General features: G+C 53.9%; 1 protein-coding gene across 4 annotated transcripts in view; it reads left to right on the forward strand.

Moving 5' to 3' along the window:
• The window catches only part of DAB2IP (DAB2 interacting protein), a 186,499-nt gene that overhangs the window by 23,154 nt on the left and 141,599 nt on the right, over positions 1-21,746 (forward strand). Inside the window, exon 2 of one of the 4 annotated variants that reach the window (XM_086683903.1) lies at positions 8,726-8,849. The exons of the other annotated variants lie outside the window; for them this stretch is intronic. The gene's annotated coding sequence lies outside the window, so the exon portion shown is untranslated. The remainder of the gene's footprint in view (positions 1-8,725; positions 8,850-21,746) is intronic. 4 annotated transcript variants of the gene reach the window in all.

Consider the following 21,746-nt stretch of genomic DNA (forward strand, 5'->3'; position numbering starts at 1 on the left):
GGAATGGTTGAGCTTTCTGGTTTCCAGATGCTCCATTCTTTTGAGCTGTCTGGCTTGAGTCATATGGGAGCTGAGCCCCTCTCCTCCTGCCCCCCTTCTGCTATTTAGGGGTGAAATCAATTTTGATTTGAATTTAATTTTAAGTGAGGGTGGAGGAATATCCACCTATGGGCATCATCTTCTTTAACATCATTTGCCCTCAGTGTCAAAAGCCAAACACCTTTCTGTGTTTTCCTGACCTCAGACAGTACAGCCGAGAGTTAAACACCAAACCAAACACTAGCTCTGAGGCCCAGAGAATTTGGGTGCAAACCCCAGCCATTCACTAGCTGTGTGTCCTTGGGAAGGCTCCTAACCTCTCTGAGCTCAAAGATCTCACCCCAGGGGGATGTGCTGAGGCTTTAAGAAAGGTAAGGCCTTGAAAGCACCTGGCTCGTAGGACAACAGCCTTGGGCTCCAATCTGTATCCTGGAGATCGGGTCCCCTTGCTGCCTGAGCCCCCCAGCCCCTATGTGTCTCAGTTTCCCCTCCTCTCAAAAGTTTCTGTGAACCAGCCTCTCTTAACCAGCCCTTTTGAGAAAAGTACACACGTGCCCATATCCTCCAAGGCGTACAATTTCAGTGTTTGTAGGGCTCAGATTTAAGACAGCCGCATCCGTTCCCCTCCTTACGTAAACTGCTCAGAAGGCATCAGCCTTTCTACCTACCACTGACCTCTCCCCATCGCTTTTGGATTTGTGGAGGTAAGGGCTGTAAATATCAGAGCAGTGCAAATGCACGAATTAACCAGCATTTCAGGGAGAGGGACTGACCTGTAGAACCCGGGCTGAAAGTCACCTTCAAGAGCTCTAGGCCACCCTCTCTTCTTCCTTCCCTGGTGCTGTATCTCTGCTTGGTGAACCTCTAGTCTTTTTAGCTGGGATCCTCTAGTGACAGTCCACTAGGCAGCTGGTTTCATGATTGGGCAACTCCAGTCTGTTAAAAATTCCTTCCTGTGTGGAGCGGAGATTTGTGTCCCTGTTACTTCTACCCACTGGTTCTGGTACAACCCTTCAGGCATCTCTTACTGGCTCAATTATTCACTGTGGTCCCCTGGTGCCTGCTGTTCTGTTCTTCCCTTAGGCATTGAGCACACTGAGCTGAGTTTGGCAATGATTGTAGCACCGTTTAGTGAGTGTTTATGATACACTAGGTCCTGTGCTGAGGGCTTTACACATATTATTTCCTTGGGACATATCATTACCCTCAGGACAACACCTTGAGGCTGATTCCTTTTCTTAAATTCTTTTAAAATGTTTTTATTTTATTTTTGACACCAAGAGAGACAGAGCATGAGCCGGGGAGGGGCAGAGAGAGAGGGAGACACAGAATCCGAAGCAGGCTCCGGGCTCTGAGCTGTCAGCACAGAGCCCGATGTGGGGCTTGAACTCACATGAGATCATGACCTGAGCCAAAATCGGAGGCTCAACCAGACTGAGCCACCCGGGCGCCCTAGGCTGGTTTCTTTTCTTATCCTCATATCGCATGTGAAGAAACAGGTTCAGAGAGGTCTCGAGATTTACCCAAAGTCAGACAACCCCTAAGGAGCCGAGCTGCATCCCAAACCCAGCATCTGCCTTTAGAGCCCTTGCTTCTAATCGTTATTTTCGTCCTGTGCTGGCCCATGTCGTGCGTGCCCATGAGTGTGTATCCATGTGTGCATTCACCCAGGTCTCTGGTGTGTGCTTTATCACAACCACCTGGGGCACCTATTAAAATGCAGATTTCTCATCTCTACTCCACACCTAGGGAGTAGAGGAATGTGTACTTTTAAAAACTCCCTGGGTATGGGGGTGCCTGGGTGGTTCAGTCAGTTAAGCATCTGACTTTTGATTTTGGCTCAGGTCATGATCTCAGGGTTTGTGAGATCGAGCCCCTCATCAAGGCTCAGCTCAGTGTGGAGCCTGCTTGGGATTCTCTCCCTCTCTCTCTCTCTCTGTTCCCCTCCCCCACACACATACTTGCACACACGGTCTCTCTTCTCTCTCAAAATAAACAAATAAACATTCCGAAAAATAACAAATAAGAACACTCCAGGGCCCTTCTCATGCACAGTACAGTCTGGGAACCGTAGCTCTAAGGTGCACTCAGGAAGAGAGTGTGGGAGATGGGTTCCAAGCAATCTAACTAAGTCCAAGCCTTGGCTCCACTCTCTTTGGCTGGTTAGTCTCCCTTTCTGGGGCTTTCTCTCCATTGTAAAACAGGCAGGATGTTATACCCACTGGTGGGCTGATTGCTTTCTGTGGAAGTCTCCTGGGTGGCTGTCAGGCATTCTGGGGAGGCCCCTGGAGGACAGAGGTGAGCCTCTCCTGCCACGTCTGGATGTGCATGGCAGCAAGCCTGTGGTTCCCAGGAGGCCCTGCGCCCCCCACCTCCGTCCCCTCAAAGCCTGTGACCTCTGCTTTCTAGAAAGATCAGTGTACCTTGGGTGAGGAACTTGTGCTCAGATTTCTCAGCTGGGACGGTGAGGACCCAGGAGAAGGGAGCAGGACCCCCCCTCCCCCCTCCTTCCTCCTCTGTGGCCCCATGATGACCTCTGTCCTCCCAGACAAGGGACTTCCTGGGGAGGGGAGCGGGTGTGCCTGCCTGTGCGCATCGATGCTGTAAACCCAGTGGACACCCACCCCTTCCCCTGGAGGGCTGTTTTGCTGGCCCCTGGGCAGCTCTGGGGGAAATGTCTGACTTCAGGCTGGCTGGGCTGGGCTGGCTTCCAGGAGCAGTGAAGGTAAAGGAATCGCTTGCCTGGGCCTCAGCAGGATCCCAGTCCTGACCTCCTAGCTCTGCTCTACACAGAGCACTTGCTCTACCTTTATTCTGTTTGATCCTGCTGAAAGCACATTAAACACCTATTTTTTTTAACGTTTATTTATTATTGAGAGACAGAGAGACACAGCGCGTGAGCAGGGGAGGGGCAGACAGTGTCTCTGTTTTTAAATTTTTTTAATGTTTATTTATTTTTGAGACAGAGAGAGACAGAGCATGAGCAGGGGAGGGGTAGGGAGAGAGGGAGATAAATCCGAAGCGGGGTCCAGGCTCCGAGCTGTCAGCACAGAGCCCGACGCGGGGCTCGAACTCACAAACTGCGAGATCACGACCCCAGCCGAAGTCGGTCGCTTAACCAACTGAGCCACCCAGGCGCCCCATTAAACACCCATTTTACGGAAGAGGTCACTGGAGTCCAGGAAGCTGCTGTGACATGTCCAAAGCTCTAATGTCTGTGTGCATGGGAAAGATGGGAAGGTCAAACTTGAACCCAGGTCCCTTGACCATAAGCACAGGGCTTTTTTTTTTTTTTTTTTTTCCTGTACTGTATCCAATACCCTGTGTTCTACCGCCCTACCTGGTCATGGCTTTGGTGCCAGACCCTCCTGGAAGCCTGAAGACGTGGGTTCTGGCTGGACCACCACTGGGGCTGCGTGACCCTGGGCAGGGCCGGTCATCTCTCACGACTGATTTTCGTTTCCTTGTCTGCAAGGTGGGGGCGTTTAGTTAGATGTCTGACGTTCCTTTCAACCCCCGCATTCACAGGTTACGCTCTGTTTTCTGCATTTCTGGAGAGGGGGTTCCGTGACGGGCGCAGGGCACGGATGAGTTGTTGGCTTGGGTTGGAGGGCGATGCGCAGCCCTGGCTTGGTGCGAAACCAGTCAGCAAGGCTTTGTGGGCTCAGCGTCCAGGGGACTCAGGGAGCCGAGGGCTGCGGGCACAGGCAGTGGGAGGGAGCCCAGGGCAGGGCCAGCTTGCTCACCTCTGGAATTAGTAGTCTGCGCTCTGAACACTGCAGGGGGGGTGATGGGGGGGTTGGCCGGGGTTGTGGGAGGGAGCCGAGGGAGCAGCGGAGGGGCTCTGAGACCAACCCAGCTCCAACCCAGCTGAGCCCCCTCTCTGCCCACGACAGCCTCGGCGGAGAGGCCCCGAGCATGTGTAGTAGTCCCTGTCTCCCTCCCGAGCTACCACATGCCTCTCCCCTGCACATCCCCAGCATTCCTTGAGGCCGGCCCCTCCCAGCTGGGGTCTGTGCCAGCTGGGCTATAGCCTCTCCCTGGAGCAGAGCAGCTGGCTGCGGGGATCCAGTTCCCTGTTCTCCATGCCCGGGGTGAGCCCCTAGTAGCCCTGCTTCCTAAAGCTGGGTCTCGTTAACCGCAGCCTCCACCAGCCTCCTGCCCTCCGCTTCCCTCCATCCGGCCCCTTCTTCCCTCCCCCGGGGGCGGCTCCCTGTTACCCACCTTCCGGATCGAACCCGTGATCCACGCCATTCTCCTTCTGCTGTTATCCTGTCTTCCCTGTGTTCTTCAGGCCGCCTGTTTCCTGGTCTCTGCCTGTGACTCCTGGATGCCCTTCTCTCTCGGCCACTGCTTCACTGCCCAGATTCTTCCTGCCCCTCTGGGTCTGGCACAAACGTCACCTCCACTTGGTCTCATCCTTCCACGAAGGGTGAACCGTCCCCTGTGCGGTCCTGGCTTGTAGCTCCTATCAACTGCCTCCTTTACACTTTGCCGTCAGCTTGCCCATCTCCCAGGATGGGCGCTGAGCTTCTTGAGGGCAAGGCCTGGGCCTTACTTTTCATCTCTGTGCCCACGGAGCGGGCGGAGCCCGGACGGGGCCTTCTTTGGGCTAGTAAATGCTCATAAAGCCTTGTAGGGTTGGACTGGTTGTCACTGGGCTTGGCTTTTCTGTTCCTGGCTCAGAGCATTTTGCCGGCACCCTGCTTCCCAGGGCAAACAGCCGGGGTGGCCTGTCATTGTGTGTTCTCTACCAGCCTGCCTGCAGCCGAGGGACGGACAGAAATGCCTTTGGTTTGTGGCAAGACTTCCCTGCCTCCTTTGGGTTGGTCTTGATCTGCTTTTTTATTCTGTTTTGTGGCATCAAAGACAGAGAAGCCTGGAAGAGGGTCTGAAAAGGGTGTATCAGTCCACCCCCCACCCCACCCCCTGCCGCAGGCTGAACTTCAGCGCTTCAGGTCTCCAATGCGCACCAACACGCATCACCAAGATGCCTCTGACTCGGTAGAATTCCTAAGAGTTTGCAAAGTACTTAGGAAGAGTCTGTGGGCTCATCGGGATTGTGCTGGGGGCTTTCAGACATAAGCAGAGGCATCCGGGGGTCACGTGACTCTTCTAGGGATGTACAGCGATTTGCTGGCAGAACCTCCAGTGAAACTGCCTGTCCCTGAGTCAGCGGTGGGGGAGGTTTGCTAATCCAGGGGGTTTGAAGGCTCCCCATTCAGAACAAGGCTTTTTTTCTTTGCAACTCTTGTGTTAGGGTCATTTTCTCTGCTGGCGTCCTTTTTTTTTTTTAATTTTTTTTTCAACGTTTATTTATTTTTTGGGGGACAGAGAGAGAGACAGAGCATGAACGGGGGAGGGGCAGAGAGAGAGGGAGACACAGAATCGGAAACAGGCTCCAGGCTCCGAGCCATCAGCCCAGAGCCCGACGCGGGGCTCGAACTCACGGACCGCGAGATCGTGACCTGGCTGAAGTCGGACGCTTAACTGACTGCGCCACCCAGGCGCCCCATCTGCTGGCGTCCTTTGACGAGAGTGAACTTAGGTAGTAGGTAGTGGCCGAGGTGGGATCTGGGAGAACAAACAATGTCCTGATGAACTGAGCCAACACTCACACAGGTGGACCAGTGACGGGTCGGAGCTCTATCCTGACGTAAGAAGCCCCCGTCTCCCTGTAGGTCACAGGGACTGATAACCTATTAAAGACCCATCTTGGGGGCGCCTGGGTGGTTCAGGCTGTTCAGCCTCAGACTTTGGTTCGGGTCATGATCTCACCGTTGCTGAGTTTGCGCCCCGATCGGGCTCGCTGCTGACAGCGTGGAGTCCGCTTGGGCTCTTCCCCTCTCTCTCTGCCCCTCCCCTCCTCAAAAAATAAATAAACTTAAAAAAAAAAAAAAGACCCATCTTGGAGTGAGGTCCGAGGGATGCTAGGGGTGCTGGAGGGAAAGGAGCAAGACTGGTAACGGTCGGGTTTTACGTTCAGAAGCTGCCCAAGCCCCTCGCTCAGAAGCTGGCAGGGGCCTCAAAGCCCGGCGGCCTCCCGTGATGTCTTTGTTACTAAATATCCTACTCTCTTGCGCTTGATCGGTTTACCCGCCTCCACCCCTGCCTCTGCCCCTAGACTGAGCATCCTAGCATGGGTCCCTCAAGGCTGACCCCTCCGGGTGACCCTGTCTGGCTGTCACAGCTGGAGAATATGTGACAACTGAGTCCACCAGGAAATGGCTGTTTGACAGGGACAGCGAGGACCCAGCCAGACATAATGGAAGCTGGCCCTGGCTGCAGCAGGGATCTCGGAGCCTTTCCCGGCAGAGGGAAAGCCATCAAAGCTGGTGCTGCTTCCGGGAGGAGACAGTTCCCAAAAGGCTCTGCCCAACCCCCTGATAGGGATCTGCAGGGTGTGTGAGGGATTTGTTTTTCGGCCAGGATGTGGGGAGTTAAAAATAGACATCCTAATCCCTTGGGATCGTGTCACACTTGAGGCTGTGCAGAGCCCTTTGGCTCCATTATCTCACTCGAGTGGCTCGGCAGCCGTTGACGTAAGTAGAGCTCACACTGCCCGCGTTGTAAATGGGCACGTGGAGGCATGGGCCCAATTACTCGCTGGAGCCCGTACCCAAAATGTGGTGACGGAAGCCAGGTCTGTTCCCTCCGTCTGCGTTCTTTATTCGGAAGGAGCCCGATTAAAGTCTAAAAGTCAGCAGGCTGTCCAAGAGGGCAAGGGGGCGGTCGAAACAATAGAGGCAGATTATTAAGGAAAATGGCAAGGGCAGTGAGGAGACAAGGACAGATCACGGCCCCAGCGGGCAAAGGCTCCAGAGGGGGCTAGAGAATCAGAGAGTGTAAGTGGCTGGAGAGGGTGGTGGGGGGGGGGGAGGTGGGGCCGTGATGGGAGTGAAAAAGTCCCCTTGGGACCTCACATCGAACACCTTGAATGGCATAGTAAGGAGGGTGAACAGGATGCTGCAGGCAACAGGGAGCCATTGAGGTTTCCAGAGCACAGCAGTCACCCGCTTTATCAACAGTGCAGTGCGATGGTGTGCTCCCTGGCTTTGCTACAGGTGTCATTCTACGGTGTTTGGTAGAGCACATTTCATAGAAAATCCTGGGGAGACCCCCCTGTCTGTCCCCACCTCTCCTGGAACCCAGCACCGCAGAAGAGAGAGGCTCTCGTTTGCTGCTGCCTCTGGGTTCTGCTAGGAGCCAGCTCTGGGGCAGAGTCTGTATCTGGGTTTCTTGGCTTTTCCTGGTTTGTATCAAGGTTCTTCTGATTGTCTGCACCCTGGGGGGGGGGGGAGTGACGAGGGGGAGACGGTGACCGAAGTTCTGGGAGAAGTCTCTTCTCCTCTCCTGGCCTGATTCACTGGAATTCTGTACAGTTTACTCTGGCGCCCGCAGCTCTGTGTTCCTGGCCCCTGACAAGCTCTGACTACCGGGATTGGTTTTCCTCTCCTCCCAGCCCCACCCCTCCGTTCGGACCCCCCACCCACACCCCCTAGTCAGGCCCAGCTTCTCCTGGCAGCCTGTGCCATTGCCTCCAGCAGCCCTGGCCTCTCCTTTCATGCATCGTAGTGCCCTCCAACCTGTACCTTCTTTAGCGCTTTGCTCCTTCCCCAGCTGGGCCAGAGGCCCCTGGTGGGCAGGACAGGAGTTAAACCAAATCTGAGCTGAACAGACCATTGGACCCCTGAAATCTGTCCATTTTAGGGTTGGGCAGACAGAGGCCTGCGTTTGCTTTAAAGAAGCTCATGGCAGGGGAGCCTGGGTGGCTCAGTTGGTTAAGCGTCCGACTTCACCTCAGGTCATGATCTCACGGGTTCGTGAGTTTGAGCCCCCCCATCGGGCTCTGTGCTCACAGCTCAGAGCCTGGAGCCTGCTTCGGATTCTGTGTCTCCTTCTCTCTCTGCCCCTCCCCTGCCCATGCTCTGTCTCTCTCTCAAAAATAAATAAGCATTAAAAAAAAAATTAAAAACAAAAAAGAAGTTCATGGCAGAGCTGTGACTGGAACCCAGATCTCCTGACCCTCCTGGTCTTTGGAGGCAACACCCCCCTGCTTTTCAGAGCCACTCTGATTTTTCAGCTCCAAGAGCAGGGATTCCTAGCTCAGCGTGAATCCCAGTTCCGCAGCCTTGGCTCCTCTTGGGGCTGAGAGGCAGTGATGCGACGCCCGGGGGTTCCCAGAGAGGGCTCTTGGCGTTGGCGTTGGCTTAGTCACAGGGATGAGATCACTACTCACCTCTGGATGGGGGAGGATGCCAAGGTTTGGGAACTTTCACTCTGAGCCACTTGTCGATTGTGTGTGTGTGTGTGTGTGTGTGTGTGTGCGCGCGCGCACGCACGCACGTGTGTGTAAGAAAAACAAACCTGTTGGTTGGGACTTTGTACTTGGCCTGTGAATTGCAGAGATGGGAAAGCTGCTGGGCCCTGAGAGCTCCTGGGCTGGGCCGTTTCACATTCCCAAGAGAGTAGCTCTGTGTCAAGAAAGAGCTTGAACCAGGAGCCAGAAGCTCGTGTCAGTGTTTGTTCGGGAGGACCTGTCTGGGCTGTAAAATAATAATTCCTAGCAGCCCACACTGTCTGAGTGCTCCCCTGGGCCAGGCACTGGGCTCAGGACTTTCCGATATTAGCACATCTGGTGCTCACAACAGACTTATGGGGTCCTATTATTATTTCCATTTTGCAGATGAGGAAACTGAGGCCCAGAGAGGAGGAGTTACTAAGGTCACCTAGCAGGGAAGGGGGAGAACTAGAGTTTGAATGAAAGTCTTTTCTACCCCACACTGTGCTTCCCACCCTCCAGCTGCCACGTAAGTATAAATACAGAGAAATTGGGTGCGATTAAGCTGGTGAGGAGCAGGAAGGGGGTGACTGTGGAGTCCTTTTCTAGTCTGACATCACCCACCATGTTTCCCCTCTAACAGTGGCCTTGAGCAGCCAGAGAGGGAGCAGAGGAGAGCAGGTATGGCTGTATCCAGGCTCCATGAGGGAAGGGCACATTAAAACCATGCTCTCACAGATACCCAGTCGTGGGCCTGCTTCTCTCTGGCCCCTGTAGCTCTTGGCTTTTTTTTATGTTGATGTTAATTCCTTTCCCCCCCTCCCCCCATTTCCCTTTGAGTGGAGTGACCAATGCAGTGTTGATTCAGATTTGGAAGCAGGGTCTGTTGCTGGAGGCTGAGTCCTGGACTCGGGGTAGGAGATGGGGGAAGAAGCCAGCGGCCTGTTCCCACCCCAGAAGGGCCTAGCACTGCAGAGAGGCCAAGGGTGGGGGGTGGTCTGGGGCCCACGAAACTGGAGTTCTGGCTGGTTCGCCTAGCCTAAGCCGTGGCACATGGACAAAGTTACCTCACTTCTCAGATCCTCAGTATTCTCATCTGTAAATTGGGCATAACAGCAATACCTATCTTCTAGGGCTGTTGTTGGGTTAAAATTAGGCACTGAGCCAAGAGCACAGCTCAGTGTCTACACATCATACACAATAAATGCTAGTGTTCTGTTATTACTTACCATTCTTGGCACTGTTGTTAATGAGGGCCTTCTCAGTCTGCTTCACATTGGTCTTGGAATATTCCGGCCCGTGCTCCTTTCCAGAACTTTCTGCGTCTGGTGAAGGCAGTTCTGGGCATATAGAAATCGGAATTAAAGAGACTATATGAATGGCTCGTTTATTTGTCTTGTAAAGACACACAGCGACTCAAATTGCCCAAACAAAAAGGTTTTCGAATATGGGTTTTTAAGTGCGTGCATTGATGAATAGAGACAGGGGATAATAGAGGAAAAGATTTCTTTAAGGTGCCTGAAGTTTGTATTTCGCATTCACATTCCACTAGAGCTCGTTTCTGCTGTTTAAATCACTGGGATGAGGCTTTGTTGAAATAGATCTGCCGGGTGAAGGTGAGGAGGACTCAAACCGGTGGTAGTTTCTGCTTCTCCCTCTCTCCCGAGAACCTCTGGGGTCCAGTCTTAGGGAGAAAACGTGCCTCGTCTTTGGAGAGGCCACAGGTGGGTGTATGGGAAGGGCGAGCAGCCAGGGAGGCTTCCTGGAGGAAGGGAGGCTGGAGGGAGGCTGGAGGGACCCCTCCCCCCGCCCCCCCCCCCCCCCCCGGGGAGGACAGCTGCCCAGCCTTCTGCAAATAGGATTGTAAAACCCCTTCTCCCAAGCCTCCCTGCTTCTCTGTGGCGGGACACTGTCAGGCTAGGCAGGACACTTGGGCAGGAGGGAAGTGTCCAATCCTGCCTCGGTTTCCCCGTTTAGACCCGAACATCCCTTTATTTGGGGCATGCCTTTGGAGAGGGAGCAGAGGCCTGCGGATGAAGACGCGGCTTTGAAATCAGACCCGAGTGTGACATGTCCACGGCGTGCTCTCCGACGAGTCATTTCCCTGCCTGCACCTCAGTTTTCTCAACTGTCAAATGAGGATAATAGTGACACCTACGTCACTGCGTTGTTTTGAGGCGTAAGTGAGGTAATGCGTGTAAAGTGCTTATCACAGAGCTGGCACGGGGCGAGGGCCTGTCATTATGAACCGCTGCCGGCCCGCGGTTGTTTTCAGCTCGGGACACACCTCTCCGCCCCCACCTCTCCCCTCCGCCAGGGCTCCTGTTGTTGACATCCTCCTCACCAGCTAGTGCGGGGATTTTAAGTATTTATATCCTTGCTGGAATTTCTCTTTGCATTGTCTAGTTAATTACCTGATTGAATCAAGGGAAACAATTTCACTTCCTTTCCCGCACAAGGGCAGGAAGTGGTCTGGTGCCTTCTTTACTGCGATGGAGATGATTATCGAAATATTTGATGATCATGATGCCTCCCTCCCTTGAGCGGTCTGCTACCCCCTCAGGACGGCTCCACAGGCCCCATAAATCAAGCAGCAGCCACGTGCTTGGGAAACATAAATCTTGTGGAGGATGTTGATGGGTTCGGCCACACGTTTCTATCGGTGCCAACTTGTGTTTTGGCACCTTCTTGCCCGTTCCCGGAGGGACGGTTGCAAAAACTCCCTTTAAATATCTAGCACTAATGACCTCTGTATATAGTTGGGGTGTTCTGGCCGGTGAAGTATAGATCAAAAACCCGGGCATCGGGACAAAGCTTCAACATGGCAGGGAATAATTGGCTCTTCTCCACACCTCGATGCTGTTGGCGGCATTGGGTTCTGCCCTGTCCCTCACAGTGCAGTGCTTAGGGGCACAAGTTCTGTAATTGATATGCTGGAGGCTTCCAATCCCTGCCCACTACTCAGGAGCTACGGGAATCGGGGGAGCCACTTGACCGGCCCTTGCCTCTGAAAGGAGAGAGAGATACACTAGAACCTGCTTCACAGGAGCGTTGTGAGAATAGTACTTCACACTGTACTACACACGGTAACTACTCAACGAGCAAGCCATTATTTGCTCAAGGACCTCAAAAAAACCCTTGCTGTGTTCCTTATCCCAAGACCCTTCCCACCTCGCCTTTCCAGCCTTCCCTCCTTCTCTCCAGATAACAGTTAAGGCAAATCGTTGGACCCAGCAAGCCCAGGGATCTCCCCCCTCTCCCCCCCGCCCACCCCACCCCCGGGCTCCTGCTTGGGCAGTCTCCTCAGCGTGGGATGTCCCTTCCTTGTCTCTGCCCCTCCTTTCTCCTTTAGAATTTATCTTAAGCTCTATGCCTCCGTGAATTTTTCCTATAGCCCCCTGACCGGTTCCCTTTAAATGCCTTATTACACCCACCTTAGGTCTGCAGCCACTGTTGGCCCTACTGCGTTCCATGGACTATCAGTCTGGGGAGGTACTTAGCAGGAAAAGAGTTTTGGAAAAGGCTGCATGCTTTATGAGCAATCGTACGGTACCAATTCACGTTAGCAATTTTGAAGGCTCTGAGAAGGTCTGCAGAGAAGAAACCAGCCGAACTTTGTTTTTACCCCAGGACTCTCCAAACCTCTAACCATAGGTATTCTTCTTCTTGGAGTACCTGTTGACAAGGCTTTGTCTTGGGGATGCGGTGCTGTAGACATCCGTGTGATAGTTTGGTGCTGTTTCCCCATTTTGCAATCAAGGAAACCAAGTAACAGGCCTCAGAAACACCTGCATGCCCCTACCTTCCGGATCAATTGATAGGTCCTTTATGTGGGTATCCGGGGCCAGGTGGCAAGGAGAGGCTGTTGGTGTCAGCCAAGGACTTGCTGTCACAAAGCTTCTGCCCTTGTTGAGGGGATGAGATGAACGCGTGGCACACAGAGAGATTAACTGCCGAATCATGTATCCCCGGGCCTGTGTGTAACGGGAGCTCTGGCCTCGCCCGCGTCCCTGCTCAAGGAAGGACGTGAGAGTCAAATGTCCGCTGTGAACATTGCACTGTCCCCAGGGCCCGGGACCCTGGAACTCACCCACCCACCTCCCATCCTGAGCCCCGTGGATTTCTGAAATGCTGGTTGGGTCCTCCTGCAGGAGCGCAGCCGAGGAAGTGGAGAGAAGGCAGAAGGGAAAAGAATAGCCTTCTGTTTATCCATGCACTGTCTCCCCTTCCTTTCTGGGGGAAAATGCTCTCTTTTTTATTCCTCTTTTATTATCTGAAATTCTCTGGGGAGCAATTACCTGACGGTGGGAATTATCTGCTGTCTTTATTCTAACGCCTGTCTGCCTGAGCTCCTTCTTGGAGTAATTGATTTTGGTAATTCAGAGCTGTTGAGTGTTGTTTTGGGGGAGGGTGCTGGTGCAGAGGCAGGGGGATGCCCACAAAGGCATTTTCAGAGGCACTGGTGGCCAGTGGCTGCTGGTGATGGTGAGGGTGAGGGTGGGGGTGGGGGGTGGGGCAGTGCCTGCAGATAATGTATGTCTTACCTTTAAATTTGCCCCCTCTTGCATTGAAGATGCCTGGCTTGCACAGAGCTCATCTGACTGTGGCGGCTGGGGCAGGTTTATTGCAGGAAAATGAGGAGCCGAAGGGCAGGTGTCAGGTCTAATGGGTTTGGTCACTGCTCACCACAGGCAGTTCAGCGCTGGGCATTGGCCCCGACCTGACCCTGACCTTGGCCCTCACTCTCTGGCCTCCTGGAGGGCGAGGGAGGCTGCAGCGACTCCCAGGAGAGCCGTTAGGGAGGGCAGCTGCTGTGAATCGGCCTGACCTTCCCCCTGGGTGGACAGAGGTGCTGGCTCTGGACCCCGGAGCGCCCGGGGGATGGCAGGAAGGGAGGGCCTCGGCGTGGTGGGGAGCGCCGATGACATGGGAGTTTTACTGCTCAGTGGATGGGAGGCAGTATGAGGGACTTCCTGCCAGAAACGGTCCCCCTGCAAATGCCCAGAGAAGACCTGGTTTCAAATGAGTGAATGGTCTGGACGTGGGAGGAAAAGCTCGGACTGGAAGGTTCCTCGGATCCCTCTCATCCGGGGCCTGTATGGAGGAGGCAGCCCAGTGCCAGGGCTTTGGCGGAGGTGGGGGCGGCGGTCTCTCTTCTCCAGACCAGGGGCGGTGGTCATAACCACCACCCTCCCTGTGGGAGGTCTGGACCATGCACTCCCTTCCCTGGTGTTCAGCCTGGCTGCCACGTGGCCTTTCCACCCCCATTCTGCTGACAAGGGAGTCAAGGCCCAGGGTGATCTGTTCAAGTTCCCACAGTGAGTCAGGAGCAGGGCGAGGCCTCACACCATTCTCCTGACTCCCAGACCGGGACCTCTGGGGGCAGTAGTGGAGGGTGGGGGCGGTGGGAGAAGGGGGCGGTGATCTCTCTGGTTCTGCCACGGCTCTGAGCTGGAGTCAGTTCTGGGCCTGGTTTCTTGGGTCCGGCTGTCCACCTGCTGCGCTGGGGAGCTCCTGAATGACAGGTCTCTCTGTCACCTTGGGGTCACCCCTCAGGGCCCAGCTCCGGGCTTACACAGGGGTCAGGGGTTCCTTTCAGGTCCAGGAAACAAAGCCCCCCCCCACTCCAAACTGGCCAAAGTTAGAGGGATTTTGTGAACTCACGTATATAAAGAACTCAAGGAAGCCCAATGAATCCTAACTAAATGAATTAGTTAGGATGTCCTATCTGTCTCACTCCTTCCGCTTCCCCCAGTTCTAAGCTCTATTTCTCCACTGAATTGGAGTGGGGAGGGGGGATCCTCAGGGAAAATTGGGGTGCCAGCCCTGGCAGAAGGGGGAGCAGAAACACACAAAAGCAACAAAAGAGCCGTAATAACAATGCACATGCCATGCGTGGCTAGTAAATTCAATGGATTCTTGTAGACATTTTTTTTTCTTCCCCCAGAGAAGGAATGTTCATTGGAGACACAATATCCGCGTGGTATTCACGTCACTTCCTATAAGCGAAACAAAGCAAACCCTGGGCATTGAGAGGATCTGAAGCCACATTGTGGCCCGGCAGAAGAGAGTGCTATAATCAGTTAGCGAGGCGCGCCTAGGCCCTGGTGGTGGGGGTGGCGGGGGCTGGTGTGCTGTGTGGCCTGTTTGCCATCCCTAGTCTGGTCTGAGTTTTCGTGTTGTACAAATGCTTTCAAGGATTGAAAACAATTGGGTTGAGCATAAACAATTTTGAATGATTCCCCCAAACTTTAAAAGGTCAAATTCATGTGCTTGGAAGCCCTTTCTGGCCAGATACAATATTACCCTATAGAACCGACGGATAAATTACAATGTGATTGGGCGTGATGAAGGAGCGATTGTTGGAAAGTGTGGCTTCTGGCGCTGTGAGGCTCCAGGGAGGCCTTCTTGTCCTTGGACTGTGACAACAGTGAGCTCTGTAGCTCCTGCCTGGAGACACATATTTATTGAGTGCTTACCATGTGCCAGCCACTGTTTCAGTGCAGGTTGAGAACTGGCGTATGATTTGGGGACCTCCTAGCAAACCACCTCTGGGGCCTGAAATTCCACCATTAGTGATTGATTCCTTTGGGTTAAACATTGTACTTTTTAGTTTAGGCATTCGGTGCTAAGGAGATACCGAATGGGGATCTCATTATCTCTGAGCCCTCCCTGGGTTATTATTTGGAAATGTGGAAAAAGAGGAGTTAAACAGGGGCCAGGATACAACATAGGGCTGGGGGCGGAAGTCAAGGTTTGCACGTTGTACATCATTGTGCCTACCCCACCCTGAGTGCTAAACTTAGCCACAGTCAAAAATTTTAGTCATCAAATCACTTTTAGCGGCCATTGTTTTCCAAGTTTGGATCCTAAAGGCAGAACAAGAACTAAAGGTCCTTCCCGGCTCTGGCCCCCTGCTGCAGCCTTCCAGATCCTTCCGCTCAGATGGGCGGCTCCTATTCCAGCCGTCTGGGCCAGCTGCTGGAGGAAGTTGCTAGAGTCACCCTCTCACTCTTCCCAGCTAGAACAGTTGTCTGCTTCTACCTGGTCACCTTTTGGCCTCTGGGAACCCCTTCCCCCATGAAAATACCCCCCACTGACTGGTCAGCAAACACTGACCTCCCCCCTACCCCATATAGTGGTTCAAAGGATGTGTGGGCTCTGGAGTCCAGCTGGGTTCAAGACTAGGCTCAACCAGCTGGGTGACTGAGCCGCTCTTTGCTGACTTTCCCATCTGTAAAATGGGATGGCAGTGCTGGCTCCAAGGGTTTTTGGAGGCGTCGGCGAGGTCGATGGTGCATGTCAGGTCCCAAGTTCAAGGCCTGGCATGTAAAAGGAACTCAGTACATGGGATCTTTGATTGTAATCTCACTATCGCTCAGGGCTTTGGCCAGCCTTCCCAGGGTTGGACGGGGTCTCCAGCCACCTGACTCTTGCCTTCCCGGACACCACACCCTCCGGGCCCCTGACTGATGCCCTCTGATCCCACCTGGGTGTGCTCCTCTTTTTACCTGCTGGGTCTCATCTGGGAGCTCCGTTCACCCCGGGGTGCCAATGACTGCTGAACCTGGACTATTCCCATTCTGGATTGTAAATCTCTTATAATCCTCTTTCCTGTGTTCCAGATGGAGAAGTGATTTTCACCAGATGCTCTAAAGGCACTTCAGCCATCCAACAGGGAAGTCTTTTTCTTCCCGCTAAAACCACTTCCTCCTGCCCTAACCACCCCCCTCCACCTCCCGACTTCCCTCTTTCTCAGGTGAGGCTGCACTGGCCAGCTCCGGGGCCAGGGAATCCCGGCCTGGTGGTTTCCCTCCCTTCCCTCCTTCCTCCTTTGTGCCAGACTACCAGGTCCCCTTGGCACTGGCTCCTGCCTCCATCACCGCCCCATTGTCTACTGGGAATAACCAGCCTGTCTCGTGGCCTGCTTCCCGACCCCCCTCCACTCCGCCTCCAGGGGAGTTTTCTAAACCCTGGTCTGACCAGTCCCCCCTCTTCTCAGGGATCTTGAGAGCCTCCCTGTTTTCCCCACAATCTAGTCCAGTCTTCTGAGGTCAAGCTTTAGAGACCTCCAAACTCTGGTAGGAGCCTCTGTGTCCACAGCGCCTTTCTTTGCACTCAGCCAGCCGAATACTCCGTGGTCACCCACCTGCCCTGTTGCCGTGACTTTGTTCTCAAGGTCTCCCTGCCTGGAATGCTGTCCCTCAGCCCTGTGCCTACCTGTCGAGATCCTGTCCTTGTCTAATCAGCTTCACCAAGCCAGAAAGGGGCGCAGGGCCCCATGCGGTCCAGCCCCCTGCCTCCCACCAGGAGAGCATGGCTATTTGAGCTTCTTACGCTCCCCTTGGCCCCTGGGGAACGTCCCTTTCATAGAGTCCATAGTATTTGCAGCTTGACTGATTGGGGCACAGCCTGGAAATCTCTGGGGTCTACAAAAGAAGGGTCTGGTCTGGCTAGGAGGACCACCTGTCCAGAGGCAGTGGGTGCCTACGGAAATGCAGGGCTCGAAAGGGCCAGAATGGGGACCCCCTCCCCCAAGTATCTGGCACAGAGCCAGCTGTCCTTCCTATGATCCAGGATCTGGAAGTTCACCGGGGTCTGTTAGCTGCCTAGGGCCTAGTGACTGCGAGCCCTACCCTGGCTTATGCCACGGGCCTCTGCTTCCTCAGCTCTCTGTTGGGAGGGAACATTTCTACTTCCCAGGGCCAGGGCTGCCGGTGGATTGAGCAATGGTGCGGGTGAAAGAAAAACAGAGGTGGGCAAACTAATAATTAACAGATGTCAATTGTTAATAGCTTAAAAATACCACCAGTACTCCACGCCCCCTGGGGGGGAGGGGAGGAAACCACATGGTCACTTGGGCCCTTGGAAGGGATTGATTCACAGCCGGCTAGGGACAGGTTTGGCTGAGAGAATGACAGGTACCATGGGGTGTGCAGGGAAGGGGAGGGGGAGATAAGGGCCATTGCCAAGGCTGCTGGGCCTTGACTTTCTTTGATCACCGGGAGTTTTCTGGGGGTGAGGATAGTGTGTCTGCTGAGTTAAAGGGCCAGACCAGAGGGGCACTTGGGGAGCATATGAATCTGTCCATTTTCCAGGCTCGCGGGTTTCACCGGATCCAGGCTGCCGGCCCGTCTATGCTTGACCGCAGGGCGCTGCTAATTGGGCTCACTCCTGTTTGCTGTCCTACATTCTGCTTTTTACGCAGTAGCCGAGTGTGTGCTGCTTAAGTTTCCTGGACATCAGTTTGCGTTGCTTCTGATCCCACTGCTTTTAGAACCACAGCTAGCCTGGCCTTGGCCCTGAGGTCCCGTGGGCCTGCCCGGATCCTCTCCCCTCCCCGTCCTCCCTCCTCTGTACCCACACGTGCTCTCCTTGATTCCTTTCATGCCTGTGAGTCCCGTCCTCCTGTGGACCTTGCCTAGGCTGCTCCTTGGCCTGGACCCCTCTCCTCCCTGGAATGTCCCGGCTTCAGCTCTCACCTTGAATGTTCCTCCTTCGGGAACATGCGTCTGATAGAGGCAGACCCCTCTCCCAGTTAGTCTCTGCCATGGCACTCGATTTTTCCTTTATAGCCCATGTCACAGTTCTTTTTTTTCTTGTTTATTTATTTATTTTGAGAAAGAGAGAGCACAAGCAAGGGAGAGGCAGAGAGAGGAGAGAGAGAATCCCAAGCAGGGATTCTCTGCACTGAGTGCCAAGCCCGATGCAGGGTTTGAACCCATGAACCATGAGATCATGATCTGAGCCAAAATCAAGAGTCGAACGCTTAACCGACTGAGCCACCGGGCACCCCTGCATATGTCACAGTTTTATATGTACATGTATGTGTGTGTGTGTTTGAATTTTTTTAATGCTTGTTTTTGTGCGTTTCCATTGGACCGAAAGCCCATGAGGGCAGAGAGGCTCCCTGTCTGGCTTTTCACCATTAGCACCTGACACAGTTTCTGGTTTGTAGTCGGTGCTTGGTAAGCACTTGTCATGTGAATGCATGAATGAGTGCATGAAGGCCTCAGAAGAGGTCGAACTCTCAGCTACCATGACCAACCATCTTGCTTTGCCCAGGGCTGAGGGGGTTCCCAGGACAGGGGACTTTCAGTTTTAAAACTGAGATAGTTGGGACACTTGGGTGGCTCCGTCAGTTGGGCGTCCGACTTCGGCTCAGGTCATGATGTCACGGTTCATGGGTTCCAGCCCCATGTCGGGCTCTGTGCTGACAGCTCAGAGCCTGGAACCTGCTTCAGATTCTGTGTCTCCCTCTCTGTCTCAACAACCCAAACATCTGAACCTTGAAAAACCCAGTCCTCCAGGGATGGACAATTGGGCCAGGGGCAAGGTGCTCGGCTCATCCTGGTTTCCCTGAAACTGTCTTTGTTTTATTTAAAAAAAATTTTTTTAATGTTTATTTTTGAGAGAGAGAGAGTGTGTGTGTGTGTTTGTGTGTGTACACGAGTGGGGGAGGGGGAGAGAGAGACAGAGACAGAATCCCAAGCAGGCTCCAGGCTCTGAGCTGTCAGCACAGAGCCCGACGTGGGGCTCAAACCCACGAACAGTGAGATCAGGACCTGAGCCGAAGTCGGACCCTTAACGGACCGAGCCACCCAGGTACCTCAAGGTTCAGATGCTTTTTGATGTTAGAAGGATCTAGGGCTGGTGGACACATTCCTAAGGACTGGGGGTGCCTGGGGGTGTGTACATGGGGGTATAGGGCACGGGGGCTGCCCCTCCCCACCTGGCTGCTGTGGGCTGAATCTGAGCCTTGTGCCATCCTCGTTAGGTGAGTGGCCAGCTCTTCTCACCCCCAGCTGGCAGGTGACATTGGCTTGCCATGCCCAAGGTCGGCTCCAGATGGCTAAGCCAGGGTCCTTGCTCTGACACAACAGGCTGGTCCCTGCATATATCTTAGTTTGCTAGGGCTGCCATAAACATGACCACAGACTGGGTGGCTTCGACAATGGAAATTTATTTTCTCACAGTTCCGGAAGCTGGAAGTCCAAGATCAAGATGGCCGCCCTCGTGCAGCCTCTTCACGTGGTTGTCCTCTGTGCACATGGCACCGTGATGTCCTTTTTGTGAGTCCAGTTTCCTCTTCTTGTAAGGAGACCAGTTAGATGAGACTAAGCCCCTCCCCCAATGGCTCTATGGTAGCTTAATCGCCTCTTTAAAGACCTTATTTCCAAATAGGTTTCATTCTGAGGTCCTGGGGGTTAGAAAAGTCACCGTGTGAATTTTAAGGGAACACCTTTCAACCCTAGGCTTCAGTGACACCGCCTCCCCACCCACCCACCCCGCCCAAGGATGACACTGGGACAGCAGAGCTTTGCTGGGGGCAAGAGGCCTCTTCTTGGAGGCTGGGGATCCCCAAGAGTAGGTTTTAAGCTTTCCGGTGTTGAATCATGTTCACCTCCATAATGTTTGGCTCTTTCATTTTCTTCCACGTTTTCATATTCCTCCAAGAGAGACATTAGCTCTCTGTTCTCTCACCTGCCTTGGGGTCCAGCCCAGTTGGCTTTGTCTGGACTGTAGTTCCCAGCTCCAGCCTCAAAGCCAGAGGATGCCTTGGGTTCCCTTCTGGTGCAACCAGACCACTGCTCCCCTGTGCATCTCTGGTTCTGCTTCTCCTCGCCTCTTGGCCCTGGTTCAGGGGCCTCATGGTCCCCGATCAGCTCTTCCAGGTGGAGTCCATGGTCCCCTGCCTGTGTGCCCCAGGTTGTCCAGAGTAGGAGCTGGTCTCGCTCCTGATAGTTCCCAGACTAGGTCGGCACCGGCCCACTGTGGGAATCACAGCAATTCGTGGAAAGACACCTGAGCTGGGGTGGTGGCTGAGAGAGCAGGGATAGACTGACTACAGCCACATCCAGGCTGTACCACTGACCAGGTGCCTTGAACAAGTCAGGTCACTTCTCTGAGCCTCAGTTTACTCATCCGTACAATGCAACTACCTTCCAGGATTGCTGAGAAAGTGAAATGACAGGAACTTATTCCAAGCATTTAGCATGGTGCCCAAATAGGTACTAAATGCTCTGTGAATGCTGGTTTCTGTTATTATTGGGTGTGTTCCTTGTGGCAGGACCCGGCCAGGAGCTGGGATGGGGATGTACCAGTTTTGGAGAAGAGCATGTGTCTATAAGAGGCCTTCCTGGGCATCTCTGAGGCTAATCATCCCCCGCCCCATCAGGGGCATGGTCAGGGGGCCAAAGGAGAGGGGGGCCCTGCTTTGCCACCCAGCCCCTCTGTGATGGGGCTGTGTCCCTCACCTCCTTTAGGCTGGCTATCCCTCTTTGTCATGATAAGGAGAAACCCTTACAGGCTGTGACCCTCTCCCAGGTGCTCTCCCTCAGGACCGTCCAGCATCCATACAACACCCGTAGGAGACAGGTACTGTTATTATTCTCTGTCCCATTTGCAGAGGAGAGAACAGAGAGGTGAAGTCATTTGCCCCAGGTCACACAGCTGATGGCCACCTGCAGAATGGCTGGATCTCTGAGTCCCGGGGGGGCTGAAGTTTGGGTGTGGGCTCTAGGGCTGTTTGGGCTGATGGGATGGCAGGATCAAGGAGAGGGTTTTTTGTTTTTTTTTGCCTTTTCCATTCTTTTTAAATTATGGCTGCTCTGAATTCGGAACTGTTGCTCCCTGAGGCTGCCATAGTAGTGGGGCTAGACGGGTTCAGGCCTGCAGCCCTATTTGTTACGACCTGTGTGGCGTTTGCTTTTAAATGTGAATTGGTTGGCTACATTTAAGTCAGAAGATTTGTTTGTGTTTTTTGTTTTTTGTGAGAGAGAGAGAGAGAGAGAGAGACAGAGCATGAGCCGAGGAGAGGGACGGGGGGGGGGGGGGGGAGAGAGAGAGAGAGAGAGAGAGAGAGAGAGAGGATCTTAAGCAGACTCCACACTGAGTGTGGAGCCTGATGTGGGGCTCGATCCCACCGCCCTGGGATCTTGACCTGATGAAATCAAAAGTCGGATGCTCAACCAACTGAGCCACCCAGGCTTCCCAGATCAGAAGGTTTTCACATTAAAATCTCGTATCTGCTCTTGAAACTGGATCATCTGGCCGTCCAGGGCCTGCTTTCCAGTAGCACCACTGCGGGCTGGGATTGTGCTCATCCCATTTAGCCTGGCCGGGCCTGCTTCGCTCATCCTCTTCTCTTCCTGGCCCACGCTGGCATTTGCGTTTCCGATTCCTGAGCTGGGTGGGCCACAGGGCTGGGGCACGCATCGGGGTGGGGGTCCCGGAGCCCCTCTCAAGATCTCGCTGCTGCTCAGGGCAGGCAGAATCATAATTCAAGGCAAAATGAGTGGCCCCAGAGAGACGTTTGGACACAGAGCTTGGGGCTGTTAGAAATGTTACTGTGTTTAGTAGGGCATCCACAGACTCGGCATATGTTTAACGAGCTCTTGCTCTATGCCAGGCACTGGCCAGCCCT

The sequence above is a fragment of the Puma concolor genome, chromosome D4, assembly GCF_028749965.1.
Source record: "Puma concolor isolate L17-30 chromosome D4, mPumCon1.1.hap2, whole genome shotgun sequence".
Classification (NCBI taxonomy): domain Eukaryota; kingdom Metazoa; phylum Chordata; class Mammalia; order Carnivora; family Felidae; genus Puma; species Puma concolor.